At 36.7% G+C, this 17,464-nt stretch overlaps 1 protein-coding gene across 2 annotated transcripts in view; it reads right to left on the bottom strand.

Moving 5' to 3' along the window:
- Nucleotides 1–1,393: 1,393 nt before the first annotated feature.
- LOC107825702 (uncharacterized) overlaps nucleotides 1,394–17,464 on the bottom strand; it is a 41,826-nt gene continuing 25,755 nt past the window's right edge. For both annotated transcript variants that reach the window (XM_075248499.1, XM_075248500.1), the window contains exons 7-8: nucleotides 12,099–12,156; nucleotides 1,394–1,565 (exon numbers count right to left, since the gene is read on the bottom strand). The gene's annotated coding sequence lies outside the window, so the exon portion shown is untranslated. The remainder of the gene's footprint in view (nucleotides 1,566–12,098; nucleotides 12,157–17,464) is intronic.

The following is a 17,464-nucleotide window of genomic DNA, read 5'->3' as shown; positions in this document are numbered from 1 at the left end:
TAACTGTGGGTCCCGGCCAAAGTTTACGCTATGTGGGATTATTGGATTATAAGAATCCTATATGATCATATAAGCGAGGGAAGACAAGAAATTTAAAGGTTTTATTATGAACAAGTGTAAATAAAATCGGACAACAATTAAACTATATAGTAATTAGTATAAGTCTTTAGGGGTTACAAGGTACAACTTATTTTTTCTAAATTCAATGACTAAGTGCAAACAATAAACATATAAAGGAGGAGGTCCTAAGTTGTTTAGCCTAAACGATAACCCCGTGCAACATAAATAATATTGTGCAACTCCCTTAGGGTATGGGTTGCTCATATTATTCAGCGAGCACAGACTATCATCTCCTACTACCCAATTACTATGTTAAAGTTGTTTACCTAAAGCGTTCTACTTCAATTCTAAATTGTGTCATATGCGTGCACTACTCGTCCCGTGTCTATGGTCCATGAGGCTTTGGACCTACTATTTGGGTAGTCATAAATTTTAGTTAGGTGCTCAAAATGATAAAAACTAGGCGCACATTCAAAATATATAGGACTTCACATAAAGACAATAAAGGGATCAAGTTTGCCTCCACATATAAATAACAAATGCACGCGGGTAGATTAGGCAGCAGACAATTTCAGACGCATTAGAGTCGTTAAGTCTTATAGGTATGGTTTTTATATGATTCTGATTTCCAGTATTATACATGCATTACTACATCTTTAGACTAACAGATTTGCAGATTAAAGGTATTACAACCCTATAGGCATGATATCTAAATGATTTGCACAACGAGGTAGTGAAATAGTTCGAGAATTCAGAATTACCAGTGCTGATTTTATAAACAAGCTTTCTAGGTGAGTGAGAGTATCCTATCAGCAGGTTTTGTAACAGTTGATAGTTGAACTTTATTTTATAATGCTTTATCCCTATAGGCATGTCATCTAGGTGGGGCAGTATATTGAAAGCAACAAAAGTAATTGATTAATTGATTAAAATCCTATATTCATGATATGTATATGAGCATTAACAAAGACAAGTATTATCACATCCTATAAGCATGTTGTCTAATAAGTAAGCAAGGTGTTTGATCCCTATAGACATGTTGTCTAAGAGAGCACAGTAGTAGACATGGAAACATGTATAGCAATTACTTAAACTAACATGCTTTGAATAGTGTACAAGTATTAGACAAGTTAAGTGAAGTGTGTGATTCCTATAGGCATGATTTCTATTAGTGTGTAGAGTCAAAGCACGTCAAACAAAGATCACACAAGGCAGTTAAATCCTATGGACAGGTTTTCTACCTGTTCACTGCAAGAATTAGAATACCCCATCCCTCTTTTCACTCATTTCCCCATCATTGAGTTATTACATATTATTACAGACTGTATTGAATTATTACATGCCCAAATACAAATACAGAATAACCCAGTAATACATCTGGGTCTTCAAATAGGCTTAGGACTTCATGCGGACATCAGGCCCAAACTCCAGGTGCAGACAGTATACTTCGAACCCCCAATACCAAAGGCAGGCCCAAACGATTCCAATAATTATGCTAATGCATCCTAGATTAGCCATACAGTTAATAGAACTACCCATGGATTAACCTAAACACTTAGTCTTTATAACTGAAAAAGGTACAGTTTCAGCCAATAGATAGGGCCATGCTAAGTTGAAAGGCATCAAAGACACGTACGGGTAAGTAATTCCAGAAAACAAGATTAACAATGACAAGATAAGATATTCATAAACTACCAAACCACTATAAACTATGTTTCAAAACATAACCATCTCAAAGTACTTCAAATGACAGCCTAGCAGAATTCATAAACAAGAAGAAGGTGGAGTACAATCTTCATATGAGGATTTTAACATGAAAGCCTTGCATAATAATCATACTAGTAGCATAATTTGGAAATCATACTTACTTCTTAAAGTTATATCTAAAAGTAATTCCAACCAAAGCATATAGACAGGATCACATGAAATATTTACAAGTCCACAAGGCAGGCTTATGCTTATATTTTCAGAAACAAAGTTAGAATGGCAGGATTGACCATCACAAACTAGCAAACAACCCCAAGTAGAGTTTCAGAGTAAAATATGATCCAGAATTAGCCTAAATAACTTTAGACATATAATTTTAACAGGAGAATCTTGCAGAATCACAGACAGGAGCAAGTGAAATAGCTTTTTTCACATGGAAGTTTTTAGCATGAGAGCCTAGTGCAAGTATGATTATAAATAGCATAACAAACATGCTGGTGAACGTGGTCTGTAATAATTCACTTAACTGGACATGAGAAATTGTAACATTATCAGTCACAACACAAAGGTTTAAAAAGCATCAGAACTCATAATAGACAAGAACATGTCAAATCCATGTTAACAAGACTGGCATGCACTAGGGCCTGACCACATATAGGAGAAGAGGTTGAATATTAAGTCTCATTCTAGAGGTTTTAGACAATATTAAGGAGCACATGATTGAACAAATCAGAGAGCACACATTAAGTAGCAGGAAAGCATATTTGGCGAATAATATGATCAAGAATTAACTCTAGGAAAGCATACATTAATGATTCAACAACAATTAGAACATATTCTGGGGGTAAGTTGGTATATCACAAGAATTCAGAACATGGTAGAAGGTAAACTCAACTCAAGAAGCAGATGTAAGTATTCAAACACACATAAACACACTAGGCTAGACATGCTTAGGAAAGATAGAATAAGGTTATAATTTAGGCTAGTTCAGATGCTAGAAAAAATATAGAGCCACGAGAATAGCTTCAAAGCAAATAGAGCTACAAACAGAGATGACATAATAGCATATTGATTCACAAAGGTTTCAATGGCATAGATATACAGAGCATGCACACAAAAAAATAGAGAATGAAATTGCAAAGGCCAACGATACTAATGAAATTGCAAAGGCCAACGATACTTACAATTTATAAATTAACGGACAAGTAAGTAAGAAGGATAATTTCTAGCAGGATTTAAACCATCGGTAGCAAAAGAGCAGCGGGACCCCAAAATCCCAGTGCTTCAGAGTTACTACGGATTTCAAGTGAACCCTGGGTAGTGCTCACACTGAGAGAGGTTAACCAATCAAATTTCGGTGGTCTTGGCTTTCATCCAGAAAAAGTCAAAGTCTCACAATAATAGAGAATGAGTGAGAATGAGAGAATAGTGGTAGTAACAATAGTCAAGTGATAGTCATTAATACCTAGAAGGGGAACATGGAATGTGGTTTATATAGTAATAGAAATTGAACGAACAAACATAAAAAATAATCAATTAAGTACAAATAAGGAAAGAAATATCACATGCAATCAATAATGGAGCCAACAAAAGGAGAAATTGAAAATCAAACCCTAATTAGGGTTCAATGTTTAAAAAATCGGTCTATTGATGTAAGAAATCAACCCCTTTTTCGTGTATATGGATGAGATATTGTCCAGATCTTAGAGATTCAAGTTGAACAGGTACGGTTCTGAGAGATTGTACTTACCAGGTTTAGGCAAGTACTAATTAACACCATTGTTGCGTAGGTACTGATGCAGTAATACAAATAAGAAAAGTGAATCGTAGAGAGATTCCATTGTCTAGCCAAAATGGGAGGATGATTAGAGATGAGGTGGCTAGGGTTTAGAGTGAGAGTGGAGAGATGAGATAATGCAGAGGCAGCTGGGTGGGGAAAATGTTCCTTAGAGTTTGGGGTAAGGGTTATAAAGAGAAGGGCTGGTTTATTCTGAGTCGTTGATCATTTAAGATCAATGGCCAAGATTGAATAGGAATCGGGGTGGGTCAAATGTAACAGGTCATTTGGTTGGGAAGCTGAGGGGTTAAATAGAATGGGCTAGGTGTCGTGGGCATGTTTTGGTCCGAAAATTAGCCCTTCATTTGGCTATAATTTAATTATACGAAATATGTTTAAAATAATTTATAAAAAATAAAAAATAAATAATAAAAACATTACTTATGCAGTAAAATAGTTGAAAATAATAGATTAACATTATAAAATATAAAAAATGTTATTTTAGCATAAATAATGTAATTATGTATTAAATATAGGCTATTATTGCAAAATTACGTAGATAGCTCAAACAATACAAATAGAATTATATTAAATGATATAAAAATATTATAAAACATACATGTGGGTGTAAATAATAAATTTTGATGATTAAGTCATCACGAAATAATTTGAAAGGATAATTAATAAGTATTTGAATAATTTAAATGCAAGGAAATCTATTTAAAACTTTAAAAATTATGAAAAATTATAGAAAATATCTATATGACTCTTGTAAATTGAGTAATATTGCAAAATGATATTTTGAAAGTATATAGAATATTTTATAAAATATAAGGGCAAAATTGGGTATCAACAGGCGTGCACCGCGAAAATTGTGATTCGGTTGATTCTGTGATACTGTGTAGTTATCTAATCTTGTTTCTATCCATGAAATCCTACATGTTAGAGTAATTGAGCTGTGATCCATATTAGAAATCATGTTTAGGCTATATACTTATTCTGTTGGGACCCACTGAGGTCATTCTTGTTGTTGAGTTATTTTCTTAAATTACAATTGCATACTCGACCATATTCGTTCATTTACATATCATATATCAGTCTCTTTTATCATTTGTTGTCACATTATGTTATCATTGTTTGGGCTGATTGGCATGAGATTTGTGAGCCCGAGAGACTGGAGAGATTGATGATTGAGTTGGGACCTGAGGGCTGAATTGTGAGAGATATTTATGGAATCGGGATGCACGCCGCAGGAGGTTTTATTGATTCATGATGGGATCAGTTTGCACGTCGCAATAAGTTTTATTGATTCATGATGGGATCGGACTGCATGTCGCAACAAGTGTTTATTGATTCGTGATGGGATTAGGCTGCACGCCGCAGCAGGCCATGTTGGCTTATATTACTGCTTGGGAAGGATCCGCCCCTCCAGAGTCTGACCTACCAGCAGTGACCGTAGGTACCTTACAGTACTGAGTGACCTAGTGTGCTGAGTGATTGAGTGTGATGAGTGGGAGTGCGAGACAGAGATTGAGTACTCCAAGAGTGTGAGTACATGAGTTCATCACTGTGATGCATTTCATTTGACATGCATACTTGACATACATGCATAGAGATGTATTTTCTCATGCTATACGGTTTTGTGACATTCATGACTTCACATGCACATTGGCATGTAGACATAGAGATGTACTTTTCTTTATACTATCTCAAAATGAAATATCTTATCCGTTATTGAACGTTTTTGGAAAAAATTACAGTTTTATGTTATACTCATACTTTTGTGATTTCGGTGAAAGATTTGGATTTTACTGTTATACTGAAAAGCATGCCTATTTTCCGTAACTATGAAGGAGTTGAGCATCATATCCTTGTGCTACTTTTATTATATTGTTACGAGTTGTTCTTGGCTATTAGTGTTGGACTCTGATCGTTGTCCATGCTCGTCACTTCTTTTAACCTAAGGTTAGGTTTTTTTACTTATTGAGTATGTGATCGGTTGTACTCATACTATACTTTTACATCTTGCATGCAGATTTTTGGAGTTGATGTTGGTATTAGCTACCTCTTGTTCTTGGTAGCTTCAAATATATAAATCTGTTAATGTACATTTCGAACAGATGATGTATTTATTTCATACCAACTTTGTAAACTCTAAGTCTTAGAAGCTCATGATTTGTACTACCAGTCCTTGGGGAGTTGTATAAAATTCAGTTATTTTATTTTTGAGTCTTATAAAATGTTAATTGGCTTACCTAGCGGGTTGGGTTAGGTTCCATCATGACTAGTTGGATTTTGGGTCGTGACAAGTTGGTATCAGAGCTCTAGGTTCACAAGTTCTACGAGTCATGAGCAAGTGCCTAGTAGAGTCTTGCGGATAGGTATGATGACGCCCAAGCATATCTTCGAGAGGCTACAGGGCATCTAAGATAAACGTCCCATCTTTCTTTCCTTATCGTGCAACATTGATTCAGCTTGAAGCGTATCTCTTTGAATTCCATCCACTCACTCATATACGTATGTGCGCGCTCGGTATCAGATGTGCATCGTCGGCTTGTGATTCCATGGATGAGGTGCGAGTTGTATTTTCTGTGTTTTGGTGATGATCCAGTTTGGAGGACTTGAGGCTATGTTTTGACCGTAGCTTGGGCTTGGTGGTTCCAGTTGTGTGATCATGTACTTTTGGACTTATATGTTCGGTAGTGTCCCTAGGAGCGGGACTTATGGCTCGGTGAGTGGTTGGATGGCTATGTGATGACTATGACATGACTGCAGTATGCATTCAGATGGTCTGGATATGGCGAGAAGAGTTTGCTTGGAATGTGGAAAGTCTTATTGGATGCTTGAATTCTGTCTTGATGGGTTGTACAGTATCGAGTTATGATCGTGTTGAAGGATCTTTCATGTTGTTTAATTGTGGAACAAAGTAGATTATTATGCCTTGTTGATGAGTTCAGACTCAGGAAGATTAAGTGATTGCATAGTAGTTGTGGCTGTGAAAGGGTTATAGAGAGATGTCAGATTGGGGCTAAGCAGGTAGGTTATCACATGCAGGGTAATCTACAGATGTGTGATCCTTATGATGTTGTGTGGAGAGTTTATTTTTGCAAGTGTGTTATATGTGTTGCGATTTGAGTTTGGATCGGTTGAGAAATTTGACATGACTGTAACGAGAATGAATGCGAGCTTAGCAGATGATTTGAGATATTTTATAGTTTGTGTTGCATGAGCTTATGAAGTATTTAGTTGAATTTCAGTGCGGGATTATGGCAATAATAAAGTATGGGTATTGTGAGTTATCGATTATTTTGTTCTATGGCATTGAGCCAAGTGGGGGAGTCTACCGTCGGTGATTTGATTGCATAGTTATGTGTTGTATTTGTTTCAGTCTGAGGCATACTTGTGTATCGGTTATGACTTGCAGAGGTTGAGATCGAAGATGACTCGAGTAAGGAAATTTTTGGATACGGATTATATTACACTTTATGGGTATATGGAAATCATGGAATGATTTGAGTTGTTATACGTGAAGGATGTAGTGCGCATGGAGTAGGAATTTACTTGGTTGCGTTAAGGCGGGGTTACTTCTTTGGGTGTTGTCGTGCTAATAGGGCATGGGTTGTTCGCCCCGTTTGGGCGGTACAATTGAGATTTGAGCAGAGTAGATGACTCTCGAGAAGGCTATAATGGATTCAAGATTTATATGTGGCAATTCAGAATTTTTGGATTCGTATATGGCTAGAATCTGAGATTTGCATTGGATGATGTCAATACTAGCAGTATTTCTATATCATTATGGATTCTGCATTTCAATTTCAGAAAGGTAAAAGGAACAACTTTAAATTCACAAAAGGTCTCTTTAGAGTGGGTGTCTCAGTTGTTGTACTTTTGGGGTATTTAAGAGAGCATACATCGGCTTATGGGCCTTAGGGCGGTGTGGTTTTATACTAGGATCTCTCGTGGTGAGCGTAGGTTTAAGGGTCATAGTGTGCGGAAAAGGAGAAGGGTTAACTTAAAGCAAATTCGGAAGAAACTCATAGAAATAGGACAACTTGGTGGTAGATATGATCAATATGGTAATGGGTATAATCAGTTCTTATCGTTTTTATGATATGGTGAGTCTCTACATGTGTTTTGTGGCAATACTCTTAGTTTTGGCAACCTGCGTGGCTTGGTTGAGTTAGAGAGATTCGGTTATGATAGCTTGGTTATGGGCAAATGAATTTCGAAGAGTTCTCGATGGTTTCTACCATGGTTTGAGATGGATATTTCCTCTTGGATGGGATCAAGTGAAAGGTTCCTGGCTAATTGAGTATGTATTCTACTTATGACTCAGAGTTGATAATAAGACTCTCGTGCTTTTTGCACGACAACATGATAGATGCGGTGCGTCCTGTGGGATTGAGATTTGTATGTACAAGGTCGCGGTTCAGATTTGGTGGGAAGCTCATGAATGTTTGACAACATGGACGATTTCATATGATTAGATGAATGCTATTATTACTTGGTATTGCTTGAGAAAGGTGCACATTTCAGAACGTGCACTTAGTTTTGACTTACATATGCTTCATTGGTACTCGCCTGGTTGATTGAATGCTAATATTCAGATTTTTTCTATGTGGCACGTAAAAGTATTCCTCATGGGATGATCGTGTATGAGATATGTGTTAGGCATTCGAGTGGTGGAGTTGGGATCAGATATGGTGATTCTTTTGTATTTATGTGATTTGGAGTTTGGGAGTCTCAGTGGTGGACTATCCCTTGGTTATGGACTATGAAGATGTGGACAGAGTTAGAAAGCTAATGGTATGTTTTATGGTCAGGTTATTGTGGACTCTTGGATGATTAATTATCTTTGTGGATGACCGTAACTAATTTAGAGGCTCATTGGTTGGCCCAATGAGGATGTGTATTCTACACCTAGTCGGATTTGATGACTAAGCACGGTTAGTGTTAAGGGGTGAGCCAATCGGTTAGAGTTGAGCTTGCTCATATTTTGAGATGTTCTATGCGTTACTCTTCTATGCTACGATGGGTGGCGATCCGTTGGCAAATTATACACTAGATGCGTTTCCGCTTGGGTCTTGTGGCAAAATTCAAGCGAGTTGGTCATTGGGGTGTTGAATGGTTGATTGCACATTTGTTATGGTCTTTCCTGGTTGTGGTATACAACGATACCCATTCCTCCATGGTTATAGCCATGCACTTCGTATACTTGATGTCGAATTGCATGTGGTTGTTGATTTCTGAGCATTGTGGCTTGAGGTATTTCATACGGACCGATGTTTGGATAGGGTCACGTATTGCAGCAAAGTGATGTTGGTATATGATCCTTTGTGATAGATTCATGTGTCATGATTCTAATATGTGTCAATTTCCATGGTTGAATGCATTTGAATTATTGTTTATTGGTGCACAGATTGCACGGTTTGTGGCTTCAGGTTGTATTGGTGTGGCATGTCAATCGAATAGTTTTGTTTGACGAGATGAGGTCATTGGACCTAGAATGGGTACTATTGAATGTGATTACCGTATATTTGGAAGAATAACAACAACAACAACAACCCAGTAAAATTCCACTAATGGGGTCTGGGGAGGGTAGTGTGTACGCAGACCTTACCCCTACCCCGAAGGAGTAGAGAGGTTGTTTCCGAAAGACCCTCGGCTCAAAAAAAAACAAAAAGACAAAAGAGGCAAAAAGAGGCAAAAAGGGAGACAATATTAGTATCACAACAACAATCATAGGATAAATAGGAACACCATTAAATCCAGAAGAAAGATGTAAAGTAAAGGGAGACAATATTAGTAAATATTAGTATCACCACAATAGTCATAAGAAAAATAGGAGCCTCATGAAATCTAGAAGAAAGATGTAAAGCAAAAGCGATTGCTAGTAAATAGGACCTGCACTAAAAAGAGAAATAGTAAGCCACAACATCCCCACTAGTTATCTTAGGAAAAAAAAAAAACCTACATGGCTAGTCCCACCATGTTTGGAAGAATAATATCAGAATTTTGCTTAGAATTTGGCTTTGGTTCTTGTCGGACGAGAGAGAGCTCCATGACTTGTTGATCTGATGAGTGGTTAGGAGTTTCTACGTTTTTCTTTCATCATCTGGAATGTACGACGGTTTTGGAACGAGGTTTTATTTGATATGAGGATTATTACCGGTGCTGGGTTTGTTTTGAGCAGCTACTATGATTGGAAATTATTGCTATGAGTATGCGAGTTATGTGGTATATCGTGTGATTTCATCTTGGGTTATGGTTACGACTTGATACAGCTTGATCAGACTTATACACTGGGTAGATACGAGATTCTGGTCTTGTAAGGAATTCCGCATGTTGGAAATTGGGTTCCAAGGTTTAGGGGCTAAGGTTGAAGGAAGAATCTTCGGTTATGTTGAGTTGGCAGACTTATATGTATTTGGATGATGTGGGACCACCCCCGAGTATGTGCATGGTAAGATTACATGGTGAATTGATGGCGTTGGAATGAGCTTCCATTCAAATTTATCGATATTAAGTCGGGGAACCTTTATAACCACCCTCACACAAAGCGGCCATGCCGCCTCACCCCAACATATGCGGGTGGAGGTGTATCACGATACCACAACCTCTACAAAGAAACCATGCCGCCTCACCCCAATATATGCGGGTGGAGGTGTATCACCATACAACAATACCAACACAAAGCGGCCCTGCCGCCTCACCCCAATATATTCGGGTGGAGGTGTATCACAATACCAAAATCCCAACACAAAGCGGCCATGCCGCCTAACCCCAATATATGCGAATGGAGGTGTATCACAATACCACAATCCCAACACAAAGCAGTCATGCCGCCTCACCCCAATATATGCGATTGGAGGTGTATTCCACAATACCACAATCCCTACACAAAGCGGTCCTACCGCCTCACCCCAATATATGTGGATGGAGATGTATTCCACAATACCACAATCCCTACACAAAGCGGTCCTACTGCCTCACCCCAATATATGCAGGTGGAGATGTATTCCACAATACCACAATCCCTACACAAAGCGGCCCTGCCGCCTCACCCCAATATATGCTGATAGAGATATATTCCACAATACCACATATAAACTCAAAGCGACATAGTTTGTCATTACATTTAAGGTCGTAATTTCTCATATCATTGGAATACTTCTTGTTCATGCTCATCATAAATAAACACAACTCATTACATTAGCACATGCATGGTAAATCAATAAGTCGATTTCAATGGCACATATGCCAAATTCCTTTTCTTAAGGTTCATCCTCATTTAACAAAGGACATCTCCCTTCCATCTCACTATTCACTCTCTTGACCTCTTGAGGTCATTATCTAGGTTCATGACTCTTGGGGACATAACAATCAAAGTCATTTACATACATTATTTCAGAAGCATACAACTATAGTTGAAACCATTGGGACATACAACACTTCATAATTCTCATTTAGGAAATGACCACATTTCATGTTCATACTATCACTTACTTGTACTTGCCATGGGTGATCATAGAACATTAAGAGAATTTATAACATTTAGGAACATCATAGTCTTTGCTCGTAAGAACGTAGGGGCTTATAACACAGTGGAAACAAAAGTACAAATACGTACACCTCATAACCTTTCACACCATATATCACTTAATCCGTACTTTCAACCACTTATAACATTATTATTTCATTGGCTCTCTTGGCCATGCATATGATTCTTCTTTCATGGCACAATGGCCGTATTTCATATTCCACACTTTCATATCTTTTCTTTCATGGATCATCATCATAAATATCAGCATATACAATATTCCGGAAATCATAACTTTAGGTTCATTAGTAATGAGGACTTTAAACCCAATGGATTTCTTTCCAAGAAATGGAGTAAAATGATTGGCAATCGAAGCACAAGTTAAAATCATAAACAAGTAACACATCATTTATTCTTGAAATATTTTTCCCAAAAAGGATAATACACAATTTTCACTCACGAATATGTAAGAATGCAAAACACATTGAAAATACTCATAAAACATAGCATTAGCTAAAACAGCCACATATGGGCATCAATTGAGTCCATAAGCTTTTAGGAAATTCTATTTTCAAAGCCAATTTTAGAATAGTTGAATAAAACATAGCATTACCCCAATTCACTTATTTCACTCCCAACCATCTTTATAGGTTATCAACAATAAGACATTTCCAATCAAGACTATAGGTACACATATGATCAATTAAGAGTCTTAAGCATATTTAGTTTTCTCATACAATTTGGCATCATAACCTTCATTTGAAACACAACTCAAAGATATAGCATTTTAATACAAATATCATTCTTGAACACATTCCCAAAAGATAACGTAATGTGATAGGAACATTCGGAACACGTTTTGAATACATACTTCTCGACACTTTACTTATTCAGGACAATCAAATTTATTGGAAACAACACGGAACATAGAATAAGGAACTTGAGACATCCATACTTGAAACTTACGGGAACATCATTGAATTTAATTCTAAGAAAGAAGTTTAGCCAACATACCTCGCTTTGAGCTTTCCTTTAATTACTACAACATTCCAGAAATTCTAGCAATCCCAATCTATTTTGAGACATAACCAAAATTGAACACAAATTAGGAAGATATTCATGGTTTCAGCTCATTTGAGCATTTTATCAAACACTAGGTGTGCAAATTTGGCTACAAGTTTCTTCTATAAGATTTCCTTCATTCCACAACCCAATCTTTACTTATTTAAGCTCAACAATATTTTCACAAACCTTATTGGTACATAAATGTATACATAATACACTCACACCCAAGAATCATACTTCTCGTGACCTACTTTTAATCAAAATCAAAAATTTTAGGGCTAGGGAGTAGAATCTTACCAATTAGATGAAGATCTTGTGAAATCTTCAAGCCTTGAGCAAGAATTGATGAACATAATAGCTAGGTATTCTCTTTCTCTCTCTAAGATATCTCTCTCCTCTCTATACAAAATCACATTTTACCTTCTAAAATGACCCCCCAAGGCCTTATATCAAAATTGGATCGGATATGAAAATTTCCAAAAATGACCCCCGAAATCAATTATGTGGTGCAATTGTGCTATAGCATAATCATTTTGTCGGCAAAAGAATTGCAGCATAATCGATTATGCAATAGCATAATAGTTTGTCCGTCTCTGCTCGATGAATAATAATAAATTGATAAATTGATCGCAGATAATAAATTGATCGCAGATCCATCCTTTGGTAATTTATTCATAACTTCTTGTAGGAGTGTCCAAATGATGAACGGTTTGAAGCGTTAGAAACTTGACACATAGAACTTTCTTTTGATAGGTAATACACCATATAAATTATCATATCACGAGAGTTATGCTCATTTGAAGTTAGGTATTGTGTGTACCCATTCGAAACGTTAGTCTATCATCAAATTTCCAACTTGACTTGGACTTACGGCTCTCCTTAGATCCCACATAACTCATAATATGCCTCGTACAGTTATTATCATATCTAATTGATATCCATCATATTAATATTCCTCGTCCATACACAAAATAATATAATTAGAACACATCAACTTTCTTACTAGCGCTTAAGTACTTCAAAATTTTTTGGGGTGTTATAAGTAGTATCGGCCTCTTTCCTATAAATGGCAATTCTTTGAAACTGGTAACTTCTTCCAATGTTAGCGCCAACTAATAATCAGCAAACTTTAAAACTACTTTGGCCGGGTCCCAGAACTCTATCAGCAAGCGGGTAAGAACTTTGTTAGCTCAGATGTTTAGCAAGGCAGTTAGTGCTCCTAGGTGTGTCCTGATTTTGTCTCCATGCTCTCGATGGATATTCTTCCACCATTGCTTTAGCATGTGTGGTGCTCCCATCACCATATTGTTCTTGGGGATTTTTGGTTGATTTCCATTTATGAAGAGGGTAGATAAAAGGGGTTTGATATGTGTTTTCTTCGAATCTTAAGTGTCTTGTCATGATTGGTTCATCTTTCTACAAAAGTCATGTCGTTGGGTGCATGACCCGTTGATATTAGGGTGGCTTTCCTAATTGTGTGTTGATGCCAATGATCTACCCGCCTAAGGTTTATGCGATATGAACTATGTTTGCTAGAGTGGAGTGTTTCATAATTTTTAGTTAGACTGAAAATTACGAGAAGTTATGTCAGTTGACCTGACAAAGCCATTCTCTGAAACTAAAGAATTTTGAAAGAAGGTTCGGCGGGGTGTAAAAGACAACCCTCGCGTGCCATTGTGTGTGATAGTGTACATCCAAGATTCAAAAGTAAAGAGAATGATGACAGAATATATAAAGTAGTAACAGATAGTGATGTTAGCAATAACATTTTAAAATAAGTAAATAAGCACATAACGAGCAAGTAAGGCAGGTAAGCATACAATTTCGAATTAAACATAGTTAAAGTAGTATACAAACAATCCTATATTCCAAATCTAGTATAAGCCTGCTAAGGTCAGATCCTAAGTGTGAAATCCCTAGAAGAATCGCCATGTTGTTGCACCCTGTTTTGCACGAGTCAAAATAAGATTCAACTAGTGGCTTGCTTGTTGATGATAAAAGAGAGTCGCCACCTAATATTTAAAGGTATACTAGGGTACCTATTTAATTACTAAGATCATTTCTCTATTAGTCTGCTAACTGGTGAGATTTTGGCTAAGGGTTCTTGTTCTTCTAAGGGGAAGATGTTAGGCACCCCTTAAAATCTACCTGAGGTAGCTCCATAGGACTTAGACTAGGTTTAAAGGATTAGTTGTTTATACTCTGCTTAATTAGCACTAAAAGTATGGGATTTTGTATATCTGGTTTAGAACTAATTGCTTAAAAATGTACATGTGATTTGGAAAAGAAGGAATAGATTCATAAAATCCTTTAGGAAAATGATTACCTTTATATGATTGAAAGAGTATATCTATGATGTTTGTGTTTGTAAAACCTTGTGAGATATGGCTAAGTTATACAACATTTTGCCTCTAAATTAATATGGCTATTTATATAACTCTAGTAAAGTAAGGGTATTGTAAAGAAGTGGGTCTAAAATATACCTTAGTTTTCAAATCTCATATTTTAGCTTTAAAGAAATTATTAGAAGCCTTTTGGCTGGGCAACAACATTTATTTAATTTTGTAGAAAAGCTCGATTTTAGAAGACCATTTTTCAGATTCTGTTTATGGATTTTGAAAGAGAAAACTGTCGTCCTTTGCTAAAGCTATTTTGGTTTCAATAGACTTCGTAAAATATTGTTAGTAAATATTAAGAGATAAATAGTATAAATAATTAACGAATTAGGATTATCTACTACTAAGTCTAATTCTTCCTTTAATCCTATGTTTTAGGGCTTGTCTAGATTGTTAACATAATCAAAGATATAAAGCAAAACATTCAATCAAATATGGTAAGTATTATATACATGTGGGAAATAAGGACGGTAAAGTTAAAAAAGCATTGGAGAAGAAGAATGGACTCTGGTTTAGGCCTGAAGGGAAGTAGGCGCAGCAAGTAGCGAGAACAGACATCAGCAACTTCGGACTCCAATATGCACAGGTACAGAACTTGGGCCTGAGTTCTTTGAGAACTCGGCAGGCCCAATTGTAACACATGTTCAAGAAAGAAAACGAAGGTCATTAGATGTAACGACCCGACCAGTCATTTTGAGGATTATAGCCTCGTTCCCCCATTTATTATTTATTTTGTGCTCAATTGTTGTTATGTGACTTGTCGGGGTGGTTGGTTTGGTTCCGGGGATGTTTCGGAATAAGTTGGGGCACTTAGTCTCAATGTTGGAAGCCTAAGTTGAAAGAGTTGACCAGATGTTGACTTGTGTGTAAATGTAACACCTCAGAAAATTTTGAAGAACTTAAGTGTAAAGCCCGGTAAAATTTGCAAAGAAAATAATGTTTCATGGTGACGGACTAGACTTATGGGTTGAACAATGCACAGAAGAGAAAAAGAAAATTTTTGGCAGGATAGTGCATATGCAACCACAAAACTGTTCCGAAGCTCCATTATTGGGTTTTTAAAACCCGACCCTATTTCGTTAAATACAATCTTTGGGCCATTTTTGAGCCATAATCTGATATTTTAGAGTGAGAGAGAGTGCCCTAGATTGAGAAGGTGTTCTTCAATAATTTTCTTCAATTCTTACTCAAGTTTTGGAGGATTTAGAAGGGAAGCTCACTAGGTCTTCATCCTAGAGGTAAGATTCTACACCCTAAACCCTAATTTCGAAATCTTCTGAAAATGGGTAACTAGCAAGGTAATTTTTGGGCATGAGAGTTATTTATTTTACATGCATGTGTTATCAAAGGGTGTAGGAAGATTGTTGAGCTAGAAATGGTAAAGCTTGGGTTGTGGGATGATGGAATCCTTCATAAAAAGGACATTGAAACCTTATGCACATCTAGTGTTTGATAAAATGCTCAAGTGAGCTAGAACCATGATCATCTTCCAAATTTTGATTCAATTTGTTATATTCCCACAATAGATTGAAGTTGCTAAGAATTTCGGAACGTTTTAGAGTTTTAGGAAGCTCAAGTGAGGTATGTTGGCTAAACTCTTCTCTTAGAATTGAATCCCACGATATTCATGTAAATTATGTAAGTCCCGAGTGATTCATTATGAAACTGGCTATTCCAAGTAAGATTGAGTTGAAAGATATATGTTCAACAAGCATCCCAAATGCTTTAATCATGTTATGTTACCAATTGAGGATGTGTTAAAATATGGGTTGTGCATTAATAATGTTTCGACTTTAAGTCAAGTTCAAATGAAGGCTATTATGCCAAATTTTGTGAAATATCTCGATGTGCTTTAGACTCTAAATTGCTCACATGTGTACTACACACCTTGATCTGAATTGTATTTGTTGTTGATGATGATGATGATAATTGAAATTGATAAGGTGAGCATGAAATACTGAATATGGCCAATGTGCCAAGAATGATCTTATAATTATTGAGAGAAATTGTGGTTGATGTCTCTAATGAGATGTCCTAGCCGATCGGGTCGTGATCGGACTCCGTGCTAAGAGTACGGTGGTACTGGTTTGTGAATAATGGTATTGTGAATAATGGTATTGTGGACAATTGTATATCGATACTAAAAATCTCCCAATATGAGATATGAGAATTTATTTGAACACTGTCTTGATCCTAAATTGAGGTTTGATGTTAATTAAGGCTTTCATTGATATTATGATAATCTTGTTCGTATTATTTGTCATTCTATTGAGGGACTATTTAGTTATACATACTAGTGCTATTCTATGGTACTAACGTCCCTTTTGCCGGGGGCGCTGCATCTTTAAATGGATGCAGGTGGTTCCACAGCAGGAGATATTGATCAGTGATAGCAGTACACCTTCTTCCCAGCTGACTCGGTGAGCCCCACTTCATTCCGGGGTCATGTATTCGGTTTGAGGTATAGCCGGGGCCTTGTTGCCGGCATTATCATTGTACTCTTCTTTATCTATAGAGGCTCCGTAGACATAGTGTGGGTTGTGTATTGGTGCTGGAAAAGACAAACTACGTTATGTTGTGGTTGTATTACTTGTTCTAGTTAAGATGACTAAAAACGATGGAACTATTGGTAATGAATTGGTATTGTGAACATGAACGCCTTTTTTGCATAATTAATGAAAATATGTATTATCTTCATTCGTGGATGAGTTTGGGTAGAAGGAAATCTAATAGGCTTGCTCGGTCGGGTTCACTCGGTTGAGCGCCTGTTGCGCTCCTCGGTTTTGGGGCGTGATAGTAAATGACTCCGTAATTTAGTTTTGATTGTTTTGATAGCTCCATATGGTGATTTTGTACTTAGGAGTGTGTCCGGATATTGATTTTGAGGTCCATAGATGATTTTGTCTTGAATTGGCGAAA

This window comes from Nicotiana tabacum, chromosome 24 (assembly GCF_000715075.1).
Source record: "Nicotiana tabacum cultivar K326 chromosome 24, ASM71507v2, whole genome shotgun sequence".
NCBI lineage: Eukaryota > Viridiplantae > Streptophyta > Magnoliopsida > Solanales > Solanaceae > Nicotiana > Nicotiana tabacum.
Note: the sequence above shows the minus strand (reverse complement) of the source record. Positions and strands in the feature narration are given on the sequence as shown.